This window comes from Thermobia domestica, chromosome 13 (assembly GCF_964235325.1).
Source record: "Thermobia domestica chromosome 13, izTheDome1.hap1.1, whole genome shotgun sequence".
In the NCBI taxonomy this organism is placed as follows: Eukaryota; Metazoa; Arthropoda; class Insecta; order Zygentoma; family Lepismatidae; genus Thermobia; species Thermobia domestica.
Genome location: NC_137466.1, coordinates 81,178,831 through 81,192,583, shown reverse-complemented (window position 1 = coordinate 81,192,583; position 13,753 = coordinate 81,178,831). Strand labels below are relative to the sequence as shown.

Here is a 13,753-nt window from a genome sequence, read left to right as displayed (position 1 = left end):
GATATGGAGAGTTTGCGTGTTTGCTATTTGTATTTGTCTTGGCACTTGATTTGGTTACTAAACCATAGTTGAAAGCCATGGGTATGCACGCAAGCCGCCACGAGAGTCTGCAACGGACGTTAAAGCAAATGCCTGACATGGGTTCGAATGCCAGGCAGTTTAATTTCACCTTTCACAGTGAGACTATTGTAGGATTGGACTGGGTTCATATTCTGTGGCTGGTAAAAACGTAAAACAACTGAATTTTAACTTGGACAGATGCTATAGATGTTATGAGACAGAGCATGTTGAAGACCACACAGTAGTTGGTAACTGTATTTTCGTTGTTTTACGAGTGGTGGTTCACGGTATGATAACCAGATTTGATCAATCAAGTACTTGTATTACATTTTATTACGTTACAAGCAGTGGCGGATCTAGCCCGGGGGCGCTAGGCCCCCCCAGCTTTTTGAGTGACAGATATAATTTAAGGTATTATTAATATTTCTTTCAAAGTTTATAGTAAACTCATGATATACCTACCATAGTCTGGGTTCTGGCACCCCCTCCCCAGTTTTTACCTTCTAGATCAGACTCTGGTTACAAGCGGGATGTAAAACTGAAAGATGTTTTACTTTGTTTCCATGCGTTTTCTTTATAGCTGTGCCCAACCTGGGCTAATGCGCCTGCCTGCATTCCCTAATGTCACGAAGATAATTGGGTCTACTTCTTTAGTTGGTATAGTTTAAGGGCACTGTCATAAAAATCGTTCCGTGATATTGGTGTGTACAGTTCACGATTTCAGATAAACTGCGTTAAATAGCATACTATATACCCTGTTGGCATTTAGAATAAGATTCCTTCTCAATTCTTTACACTAATTTGATTTCTACTTTACATTAAATATATTGTTACTTTGTATTTTAGTAGTCTTCCCCACTGGTCTAGTGATTTCCGTGTGGCCTTGCTAAACGTGGCCCCTCGTCCGATTCTCGGTGGGAGAGTGGAAACAATTTACTTCCATAAACGCGTTCACTTCTATTAATTGTCAGTCTCTTTTGGCCTAAGGTCGTAGCTGTGCGACATGAAAAAAGAAAAATAATTTTTAATTCCCTAGTTTTGGTTTTGTGTAGGTCTACTTGCTGGAGTTGAGACCTTCAACGGAACAGTAAGTTATAGAATTTATAACTAGTTTAATCAGTCGGAAATTATTCCGGTTCCTTGAGATTCATTCGGTTATTAGTTTTTCTTCATAGTATTGTTTCACTATTTCTAGAAGGAATTAGGTATTAACAAAGCAACTAATACGCAAAAACTCGCTATGCTAGGCTTTGATTCACTTGAATTATTTCTCCTATTCCGTTTGTGTTTTGATCCCCAGTTGCGCACATTCTAGTGTTTTGTTTTGAGGCCAGGCCCGTAAGTAGAGGGAGAGGCTAGTGGGCAACTGCCCCCTAAACTTTTCATGGCCCCTCCAGACCTCAATACAGAAAACACAATTTAGATATTTGTAAGAGAAGTTTTGATGACTTGCCCCCCTTCCTAATATATTCATGGTCCCTCTAAACATATGTGGCTGGTTTCGGGCCTGCTTGAGACTACGTTTACCCTGTTGTATCCAGGTGGGGGGTGCAGTAACTCGAAGGGTTCAAATGAAGCTTCTTACGAGAGGGTGACTTTTCTAGATATACAATCAAAGCTATTTATATCTCAGTGATGCAATACGAGGGTTGCACTGAAAGTTTCGGGAAAATGATAGAACGCAAGAACATGAAAGTGCAATTTTTTATTGCTTTTGAAAGTACTCCCCATGAATAGCAGTGCATTTTCATGCGATAGAACCAAATCTTGAAACAGGTATGCCACTCCGAGGTTGGTATCTGTGAAACCTGCAGTTTGTATGTCTCGATGGCTTCTTCTGGAGGTGCAAAAGCGCTTCCCACGCAACATGTTCTTTATTGTTGGGAACAAAAAGAAATCACTGGGAACTAAATCAGGGAAATAAGCCGGATGTCATGACTTCACTTTCCTGGTCCAGAAAATCATTTGTGGCAGCTGCTGTGTGCGAGCTCGTATAGTCGTGTGCAGAATGATACGACGGTTGAACTGGTTGCTCACATTCAGTACTTCTGATAGACATATGGTTGTGTACCATTCTGCATTGACTGTTCTGCGATTCTCCAATGGTACAGTTGCAATATGACCTGATTTACCAAAAACTTATGCAATCGTTTGTTTGGAGGCACAGTGTGCATGAACAACTTTGATTGGTTTAGGTTCTCGCGGAACACCCACACAGCAGATTGTCGCTTTGTTTCCGGTTCGTACGTATATATCCAAGTTTCATTACCTGCTCCAATGTTAAACACCGAATTAGATGATCCAGACTTGAACAGTTTCGTTATAACTTTGCACCACTTTACACGGGCGTCTTTTGTGCGCGACTTAAATTGTGTGGGATCCAACGAGTGCAAAGTTTTTTTACACGTAAATAATAGTGCAATATTATTTGTATTTGGCTCATTACAATGCGTAAGATTTCCTGAATTTCGCGATAAGTCACATGCCAATCAGTGTTCATAATTTCACGAACAGCAGCAACGTTTTTGGGCACAATGACTGTCGATGGACTACCTGCACAATCTCCATCAGTCAGGCTGAGCTGACCACACGTGAATTCCTGAAACCACCTGTAAATTGTCTGAGATGGGGCTTCATCAGAAAAAGTAGCAGTTATCTGACGAACACATTGTTGTTGTGTTAACCCTTGCCGAATATCGTAATAAATCATAATACGAAAATGCTCTCTCATCAGGTCAATTTTTGTTCACGATCACCTCACTTCAAACTAGTGCCCTGCAACGACAAAGATTGAGAGTTATAGAGTTATATACGGTTTATCTTTAGAGTGAACACTATTAAATTACTTGGAGAGGGGAAATCTTCCTCATCCTCCCGTTCATTCGAATCTTCTGGAAGCTCATGTGGTGCGTATTCCACGTTAAAGATCTAGAACCAAGTCTCAGATAGCCTCGGACTTGAATTGGATGCTAAACTTCGAACCAACCACGCTTGTGTAATGACTTGTGGTTTATTAATTGCGAAAGATTGGTAATGTAATGTAATTATAATGTACAATATATGTATTTTCTCTGTTAAATCATGGGTCGCGCTGGCTCAGTGGTAGAGCGCTCACCTCTGGTGCTTGGGGTCCCGGGTTCGATCCCAGCCCCCGCCAAGTGAACTTTGTGGTGGACAAACACCGTGTGCGTGGGTTTTCTCGGGGTTCTCCCGTTTCCTCACACTTTCTTCATTCCACCATTTCATTCATTACCCATCATCACAGTCTCTTTTAGCCTAACCGGCATAACCGTGGAACGTAAAACTCAAAGATTTCATTTCATTTTTTCTGTTAAATCAGTTTATCTTAACGTCCCAGGACTATACACTTTAGACTAACGGTGACGGATGATTAATGAAAGTGAGTGATTGTGAAAGTGATCGAAGCAGGGATCACGTGCAACATAACATGTGCTACCCATTAGGTCATCTGGGAAGGTTGCGTTTTCTCTGTGATGGCGCTAGTATAATTCATTTCCTTATATTTCATTTAAGGTTAAGAGCATAGTTTTCTCTTTTTTATGCCACAAAGTAGTAGAAGAATTTTCTGAATTTATTATTCACTTTAGCGTCCGTTCTAGCAGCAAGGCTATATGAAATATGGACCTACAGTTTTAACGTGAAATCTGAATCACATTTGTTCACACCAGAAAACGAACCCCGATCTCCCTCGCCAGCTTACCTTATATATTTACAGAATTCTGAGTTTTTAATATTTACGTATTATTTTAGTTTTAAAAGGCAGATTAAAAATACTTTTTTGAATATTGAGATAATGGAGTATAAATTATAAGTTTTGTAGGAGATCGTTGAAATGAAATCGTAATCAGTGACGCAATGCTAGAAATTTTAGTAGGTATACACTCCACCCTGAGTGTGAGATCTATTACGTTTCTGAATGTAAGGGATTACGTCATTAAGATGCAACAATCTTGTGTATTTGTTATTTATTTCGCGACTTTGAGATTTTTTCTTTCAGTTTTTAATTTTGATGATTTTCGTTCCAAAATCTAATTTGTCACCGTATCCTATTCCCACAACCGATTACAAGTTTTGCTTACTTAAGGTAATGGTTCGCAACCTTCTTGACTAAACTCCAACGACATCACGGTATACTTGTTTTTAGGTTAATTTCCGATAAGCCAAGTCTCCCCAAACCAAGGTAGGCCTACTAAGTGAACTAAACTAAACCAAACCAAACTTGAACTAACCTAACCTATTCGTAATTCATTGTCAGAAACACGGCACGGAGTTAACGGAATAAATGCATATTTTGTATTAATAATATAGACTATATTAGTGAAGACCTATAAGTTTCTATAAAGTACCGACTATGTAGTACTAAAATCTTAAGTGTTGATGCTTCTGGAGGCGTTAACTGGTAATGTCTCCAAATAGATTTTAACTAACTAAATGCTTCGTGATGTCTAAAATTTCGGAACACACTAGTTAAAACCACTGACTTAACGAACTATGCCAATTAAGGGAGTTGACATGTACAGTAGACTCCTGAGTATCCGGCTCACGACTATTCGACTTCGGTACTATCCAGCCTAGTTTTCTTGTATCGTAATTAAATGAGGAAGGCAAGGCGTTGCATTGGCAACATTGCCAAGGCATTGGAAGCAGGCGTTTGCTACGATCCTCCTACGTGTCATGTGCAAAATAAAAGTTGACAGGAAAAGAGTAGCGTTCTGCTCCTTGTTCTTGTTTCGTCAATGTGCAATGGACATCAATACAGTACGCTTCCGTTATTCCTGCTTATAACTGTACGGTACTGTATACGTCAATTGTTCTTGAGGTATGCTTAATGTAGGCTGTACTCCGGCCTATCCGGCTTTTTTGTTATCCGGCCTGCCCTTCCGCCACATTAGCCCGGATATTCTAGAGTCTACTGTATTCCGTTTGCAATACGTGTGTAGATGAAGCTGAGGGGGGGCATGCGAGATATGACTATAAAAATTTTCTCAGCATAAAGCACCACTTAATGTCTTAAATCTTACTAATTAGTAACCTCTCACTAATAGTAGGTATGTTGGGATGAGGATTAGCTTAGTTACTCTTCGATCATTGTAGGGAGCGAAGGCAGAAAATTAGCTCGTGGAGTTTGCGCCTACGGCGCAGGAGTGTGCACTTTCCGAAATCTTAATGGATGAGTCAAGTAATTTCGTCACTTCCACTCTCAACCTAATTGCATGGATATGAAATCCACATTTTTGGTTCCGAACAATACCTACGCTAGATAAAGCATAGGTCGGTGTATGTTTCACTTTTCATGTAACTAAGATTCTCCCTTATCTTTAATTGCTCTTTGAATTTTCCTTTTCAACAACTTAATCATATATTCCGATCCTTTCTGATTATAATATTTATAAATCAAATGAAATACACCTATTTGTAAGTCCTATATTAGCCCACGACTTCGAAACCCAGCGAAAACAAATGAACAGCGAATATTGGTGGTTCGGTAAGGGAATATGAATTGCTAATTACATTAAGATTGTACATCAGTGCCATTACTTGCTTTTAGCACTACAATATATATATATATATATATATATATATATATATATATATATATATATATATATATATATATATATATATATATATATATATATAGTATAAAATGGTTTCTACGTACACTGCAAAGTAGTAATTACTCTTAACTATTTTAATGATGGTATCATACAAAATTTAAGATATAATGTGCAAAATGTAACTAAATTTAACCTTGTGTGTGTAATTTACATTATTGCTATTTCTTTTACTTTTATGTTTAGCCTATATATAAAGATCTGTCCACTTCAGATGCATTGTAATAGTGTTAAATGAATGTAAAAAAGGAAGAAAATACAATACCATGCTTCTTGCTTAACTTGCCCATTGTTGCGCCCTAAAGTGGAAATACACATGTTGTAATTCACGCTCAATTTCATTCCAACATATCTAATTTATAGTTAGCCAGACGATTCGCCTGTCAAGTTTACCAGTACCCTGTTTGAAAATAGAAATTTTCTTATAGGAGTATTAAGGCGTTCGAAAACTGACAGAACTCGTTGGTGCGTGGGAAGAATAGCTCGATCCAGAGATTGTGTGCGTCAATGAAAAGTTGAGCCACCACCCATCGTGACCCATTGTCATTAACTCTGCCTCATAATCCACAGTCTCGTCTCCATTGACTTTACTAAGATTACACTTGTAATAAAACAAGACTTTGAAATTCACTAATCGAAGTTTGAATTTCTACGAGTTTGAGTTTGGTCAATCATTGAAGTATCGCTCTGTTACAATACCGATGGACCTGACCTTTGATATAAAATTGTCAAGTGTTGGTCATACGGTGAATTTCAATTTATCATATACAATTATTTCTTTGTTGAATTAGATACTTCTCAGTGAAAAATAGAATGAAAGTTGAGTCTTAAATCAAGGTAAAGTAGACCGACGTAAAGGAAAATACGAAACAGAGTAAAATTTTCCATATAATTAAGCTTGCCGTACAAATTTAAAATTTCCATGTAATTAAGCTTAAAGTAAATATTTTGTCTTGTTTTCTTAATTTTATGGTTAGATTGCCTAGTTTCTGAACGCTCAATATTATAAACGTAAGCTTCAGCAATTATTATAATAGAAAGCAATGGATATAGATTGCGGAGCGCTGCAGTTCTTGTTTTTCAATAATTGTTTCTCTATTTCTCAACTAATATCGATCGTTTTCAATTATTTTTACATATCAACCAAGGGGCCGCGGTGGCTCAGTGGTAGAGCGTTCACCTCTGGTGCTTGGGGTCCCGGGTTCGATCCCAGCCCCCGCCCAGTGAACTTTGTGGTGGACAAACACCGTGTGCGTGGGTTTTCTCGGGGTTCTCCCGTTTCCTCCCACTTTCTTCATTCCACCATTTCATTCATTTCTCATAATCACCGTCTCCTTTAGCCTAACCGGCATAACCGTGGGACGTAATCTTAAAATTTCATTTCATTTTCACATATCAACCAACTACCAGTTTCCTACATATAGTAGCCGATCCCCATTAAAAGATAATTTCAAAAGATGCTAGGACACGCTCTGTTTAATAGTTAATATACTGAATTTCAGCTCTCAGTAAGTTTAACGGCTCCTGAGATGTTCAATTTGTATATAATTCATATATTACAGGTGATTAAAAATATATTTATTCCAATAGTCAGTTCTTCTAAAATTACACAGCTTGTCTCGAATGCCAAGTAGTAAGTCCTAGTGCCATTATTACAATTACAAATATCCAAACGTGGCTGAAGTTCCTTTTCACTTATACTCATCTCAGGTAATAAATAGAAACTAATGAAAAAGGAAGAAAATGGTGGGTCACGGTGGGCGGTGGGTCACAGTGGGTCACGTCCTGATGACCCACGACCTACTAATGTACTCACAAATCTTCACCCACTTGACCGACGACTCACTAACCCACTCCATCTATGGCTCGATCCAGCTTCGTGTAAAGATGGCGTTTAATAGACCATTTCCGTTGTTCAAAATGGACTGTAAATCACTATGCGGATATACATCTGAGGCTTTGAAACCTCACATAGCACTATCTACTGGTTTAATGGTTATTGCGCGCGCGCTTATGTACACTTGGTGACAGCTTTGATTCTCGCTGGCAGAGTATACATAAAATGGTGATTCGGGTTCTATCACTCCTAGGTTCATGTCTCATATACCCTTGCTACTGAAGAAGATACTAAACTTCAACAAGTGAAGTGTCCTTCTCAAAGGGACCAATTAGGTTTACTTCGAAACATCGAACCATATTACGTGTTTTCGACTTTACTATTGATAGAACTATTTTGTATAATATACAGGATGTATCAAAAGTGTACCATTCTTTTTAAAATCTATAAGGATATAATTTAATTGAATGTGGAATGGGCGATACACATTAAGTCCAGGGGGACACTTTTAGAAGTATGTCATGCGGACGGCTATGCCGATTTCAAAAGTGTTATTATTAACAATAGGTGGATAATGTGATACAGTACATGACCATGAGTTAGAATTGTGTATGGAGTGTCAAGTATGCAATCAAATTTCACAACTTAATTTGGTGAAAAGTTATTGGCATTTGAAAGGTATGTTTACCTGTTCCACATGTCTACGCTGAGCAATTGCTGGGACACGAAGCAGGATATCGAGTAAAATTTGCGATACATTGTTCCAGATGACAGATTGCAAATATCTACAGCATAAACCATAGACTTAACATATCCCCAAAGGTAGAAATCAAATGGCGTTAGGTATGGTAATTGGGCAGGTCATTCAACTGGCCTACGTTGACCAATTCATGTTCTAGGGAATTCAAGTAGCGAATATAAGATGGCGATCGTCTGCATGATATACAGGGCGAGACATAAGCCGGTAACACCCTGTAGCACACGAACGGTTGGCGTTCACACTTGGTTCATGGTATACGTTGTTCGGGTGGGTAATGGACCATATTGCATGACATGGTTGCCCTGGTGGCCATCTTGTAAGCCGCCATCTTGGATCCAATTTTGGATTTTTAAATGGGAAGGGGGCATGTGGGGTATCATTTGATACGAGCTCGATCTCAGGAAAACAGTGGTGTAGTTTATTTTCACCTACCGTTCTTGAAGTTATTGCGTCACAAAGGGGGAAAATTTGGCATTACAACATGTGCTCTATATGCTGTCCTTCTTGAGCAAGGCACTGCAAGACGCATCTGCCAATCCTCATCGACTCGCAACAGCATGTCCGGGTCGACGGTTTCACAACATTGCAGAAGTCGCTGCAGCACATAGTGGATATCACGGATGGGTTCTTGATAAACCAGGTTCTTCAGATGGCCCCAAAGGAAGTCTAGCGGCGCAAGATCTGGAGATCGTGGTGACCACTCTATCGGCTCCCGTCGCCCTATCCAATGTCCTGAAAATTATCTATCGAGCAATTGGCGTGAACATAACGCATAGCGAGGTGTAGCCCCGTCTTGTTGGGAAAAGGACGGGAAATCAATTCTCCTTCAAGAGAGCAGGGAAAACATCACTCTCGAGCAGATCACGATATTTCTCACTAGTCAGGGTGTCGTGGATGAAGTACAGTCCAGTAATGCGCGTCCCCCAGATTCCAGATCACACAATAGCCTTTTCCCCACCAATCTCTTTGCTGTCTTGGTGCCAATCTGCGCCACTTTAGTATCCATGCTTTTGTTTGACCTCTCCTTGAACGAAAAATAATGCATCACTGAAAAGAACACGTTGTGGGAACATGGGGTCCTCATCATACCTTTCTGTAGCCCATTCAGCAAGCGGCATCCGTCTGTCTGGATCCCTCTGTTAACCGCTGCTGGAGTTGTTGCTTGTATGGGTGCCACTTGTTGACACGCAGCACCCGTAGCACTGATCACTGATTCCTGTTATGGATGCCACACGACGATCCTTGTCGATCACAGAGCCCGTCTCATGGAACTTAAACAACTTGAATACTGTTACGTATGAAATGTTCTCCCCTTTCGGTGGGATGCATTAAACTCAGCCACATTCACCCTGGCAGATCGTCCACAACTCTTATCCACGATCTCGATTCGTTCTGGAATTGTTAGCGACATCCTCCATCACCTGGAACAACAGATAAAAACATGCTGTAATGCCAAATTTTCATCCTTTGTGATGCAATAACTTCTTAACCAATAACGGTAAGTGAAAATGGACTGCACCACTGTTTCGCTGAGATTGAGATTGTCAATACCCATGTCCCCTTTCCCATTTAAAAATCCAGTTGGATCCAAGATAGCGGCTTTCAAGATGGCCGCCAGGGCAACATGTCGTGCACTAGGGTCCATTTCCCACCCGAACAATACCATGAATCAAGTGTGAACGCCAAGTCGTTCGTGTGCTACAGGGGTGTTAAGACTTCTACCTCACCCTGTACTCTTAAGTGTCTCACTGGGTCTAGAGTGTATCGCCCAACTCGCATTCAATAAACCTTCAACCGTGTAGGTTAGTGGTAGTGCTTCTGATACACCCTGTATATACTTTTAAAATGTATAGATGGATTTCCCTAATTCCATAGTTACACCCCTATTCCCCTATATACACTTTTACTGAACTCCTTATTTTATGACATATTTGATGTCACTATTACTGTAGTATAATGTAGTTCGTTTAAATTTACCATTTAATACAAGCAGATTCTGAGTTACGGGATTTTCGATGCAACTTTGTCTGTAACTAATGAATTCTATTTGATATTTAATACAAATTCTTTTATCTTCATGATTAACTTAGTGGGTTTGTATTATACTGCAACTGATTATTATAATCCCATTATTGCTTGAGTAGAAAGAGATGGACAAATCTTCCTGTGGAGAAATCAAAGCTCTATTGGAAAGCTGGGGATTACAATCGTTACTTTCCACGTTTCAAGGTACGCAAATTAGATATTTTGTGTTTATTAATTAATATCATTATGTATTACTATTGTGTTTAAAATCAATCCCTCATCTCATGATTTTGTACACAACGAAAATTAGCACAGAATATTAGGAAACATAGCTATGTCATTTGGGTAAGGAATACCATTGTAGAACTAACTTCCTGCTGGTAAGACAAAGTCGGTGCAGAATAATAATACAGCTACCAATATAAAAGTTGTTCATACACCTTTGCACAAAATCGAATGTTATTACTTTCGAACATTGTGCTTTACATGCGACAGTCCATTCCTGGGAGTTTTAGTACAGGACTGCCTTACCATCCTAGCTAAGAAAGTGGGGAAATTCTGTATGAAATTCGTTTCGTATATTCTAGAAAATGATAGCTACTTCTACCAGAATATTTGCCCGAGAATATTATGTTTTTAACAATTTGTAGGGAGTTTAATATCCTGCGATTAGGATCGATGTTAAAGAATGAATGGTGAGATGGATAATAGGGGAATAATGAAGGGAGAGGAAACGGGAGTTACCTCAAGAAAAACAACGCAGCCTTTCTTTGACCACTATAAAGGCTTATTTATAATTCACTAGCTTATCTTACCTATTTAGTGGTAGTGCTTTCACCTCTGTTGCGAGTGATTCTGGTTCTATCCCACGTCATGAGTTTGTTGTGGACAATATTGTCCGTGGAGTTCCTCGAAGTTTTCATTAATTGTGAACTTCAGCCTACATAGAATAGCAGTACGTAAAACAATTTTCTTTTTGTTTCCATGAATTTTCTCTAGTTATAAAATCAGTTCATAGATCTGTATGCTGCTTCCATGCTTTCGTGCTCAGCCGCCTACACTTCGAACATGTGGACAAAGCAAGCCTAATTTGTAATTGGGATGGTTTTGGAGGGATGTGAAATAAGTAGTTCCATGATATGTGTGAATTTCATTAGTATAGATAATTAGTAAATAGACTAGCAGTTACTTTAAGTAAATGTACTGTCCTGTGTATTCTTAAGTTGTTTTGGGTGCCGCGGGAGCTGTAGTAGAGCGCTCTCTGGCGCTTAGATTCCTGGCTTGATCCCAGCTCACGTCGTGTGCTTTGTGTTGGACAAACATCATTTGAGTAGGTTTTCTCAGTTTCCTCCCACTTTGTTTCACTATTACATTTGTTGTCAGCGTCAGTCTTCTTTAGCCTACCTGGTATAACTGTGAGACATAAAACTGATAATCTTACGTTTTATTGGTCTCTTTCGTGAACTTGCTCTTGTTAAGATATTAACATTGATTAGTTATGGTGTTAATAAATGATAGTTGAAGCAGTCTGAAATCCCAATGGTTCTTTGTGTTCTATTATTTTGAGTGGTGTTTCTTTATAACTTTGTTCCAGATGTCTCGAAGAAATATACAACTAACAAATCAGAAACGGCCAGAAAACTCCTTGCCCAGCTTTACTTAATATATTTGTATTATTTCTTCTGCTACACTGAAAAATTGAGCTTCAGATAGCGCATACTTACAGTACGGCTGGTTTCGATTGGTATTGTAGAGTTAACACGCTTGTGTATAACTTCCTCATCACTACACGATTAGTGCCCGCGCCTTAGCTGTAGAAGACCTGAGTTCAATTGTCGGTGGAAGGTCTTATGGTTAGGATCTGACGTTAAGCAGTTAAGTTCGTCTCATATGCCCTCTGTGCTGAAAGGGATGCTAAACTGCAAACTAACCTACCTTGTGTAATGAGATTTTTTTTATTGCGGTTGATTATTGACGTAATATTAATGTATGATACGTGTTTTCTGTGGTGGTGGCGTAAGCATAAATCACTCACGTACACCTCATTTGTCATTGCTTCAGAGCATTTTCAGTGCGCATGTGTAGCATGAGGGTTTTCCGGATTTATGTAGAGTATTGTGAGTTTTTGATTTTTGTTTCATTTTTAACGTGTAAATTAGAAATAGAGATGGTACCTCATATATTTGTTTTAAGTTTGTTGAAAGTGTGGTGTGAAGAATTTCAGGATTCCCATGTTACGTCATAGAGCGTTAGTTTCGTTTACTCCTACTTGGATTAACCTTTTTTCTACCTTTCCGCTTTTAATATTTGGCTCTTTACTTTCTGAAATAAAATGCATCATTGTATTCTATTAACATAAATGTTCATACATTTTACTTTAAGGACTACGCCAATGAAGGAAGCTAAACAATCAAATCGTTGCATGCAGACACCCTAATAAAAGTGATACGCTTTATATGAGTTCCGGGACAATTGTTGTGCACAAAACGCTGTATTCGTAGGAATGTCAAATAGTAAATTTGGGGCATGGTGACTCAATAGTACTCTCTTGGAAAGGTTTCTGGTTTAATTCTTTGCCATGCAAGTTTGTGATGGATACAAACAGTATCAGTGGCTTTTCTCAAGATCTTGTTTCCTTCCACATTCCTTCCACAACCTATTCCATTATCGCTTACTTTCATTATCTGTAAATTTTAGCCCAAAGCACATAAATGTGGAACGTGAAACTACATTCCATTTCTGAAGTATATCTGCGCCGAAACGTTTGTCGCATATAAAACAATTCTGAAGGTGCTTCTGTCGTCCTAAGTAAAATCTGTACGGATGAGTGGTGAGTCAAATACAAGAACACATTATCAATTTGTTGTCAGCTTTGTGCAAAAGATAGGATGCATGTATTTATTGGTTATAGGAGGGTTATCCTGAATGTTCGACAAATATGGAAAGAAGAAACTGAAAAAAATATAATAAAAAGAAAAGGCGCAAAAGTAAGGGAAAGATATTAACTTAACATTATTTACTCCACATAATCCGAATTGAAACGTGGGGCTAGCTTAGAAACGTGGCACTTTTAGGACAGATGGCGATGTATCTCTACAGATAATGCATGCTTTACGTAATTCGGCAAAAACAATCCACTAATGTGTGCTATGTGGTAATTACAATTTAGTGTTGCATCTAATTTGCGTTAGAGCAGGAAGAAAAATAGTGTTTTACGTCCCGCAGTTCTGTCGCGTAATCTAAAGGAGACAGCAAGAAAGACTATAATGGTGGTATGACGAAACATCTTGAAGGAAACTGGAGAACCCTGCAAAAAGCCACACACACGCAGTTTATCCACCAAAATTCCTATTTGGCGCGATCTTAAATAGAATCAGAAACCCTAAGCTTCAAAGACAAATCCTCTTTCATCTAGCCACCCCGACTTTCGAGGGA

At 38.9% G+C, this 13,753-nt stretch overlaps 1 protein-coding gene across 1 annotated transcript in view; it reads left to right on the top strand.

Moving 5' to 3' along the window:
• LOC145667656 (uncharacterized) overlaps window positions 1-13,753 on the top strand; it is a 459,855-nt gene that overhangs the window by 430,662 nt on the left and 15,440 nt on the right. The window lies entirely within an intron of this gene.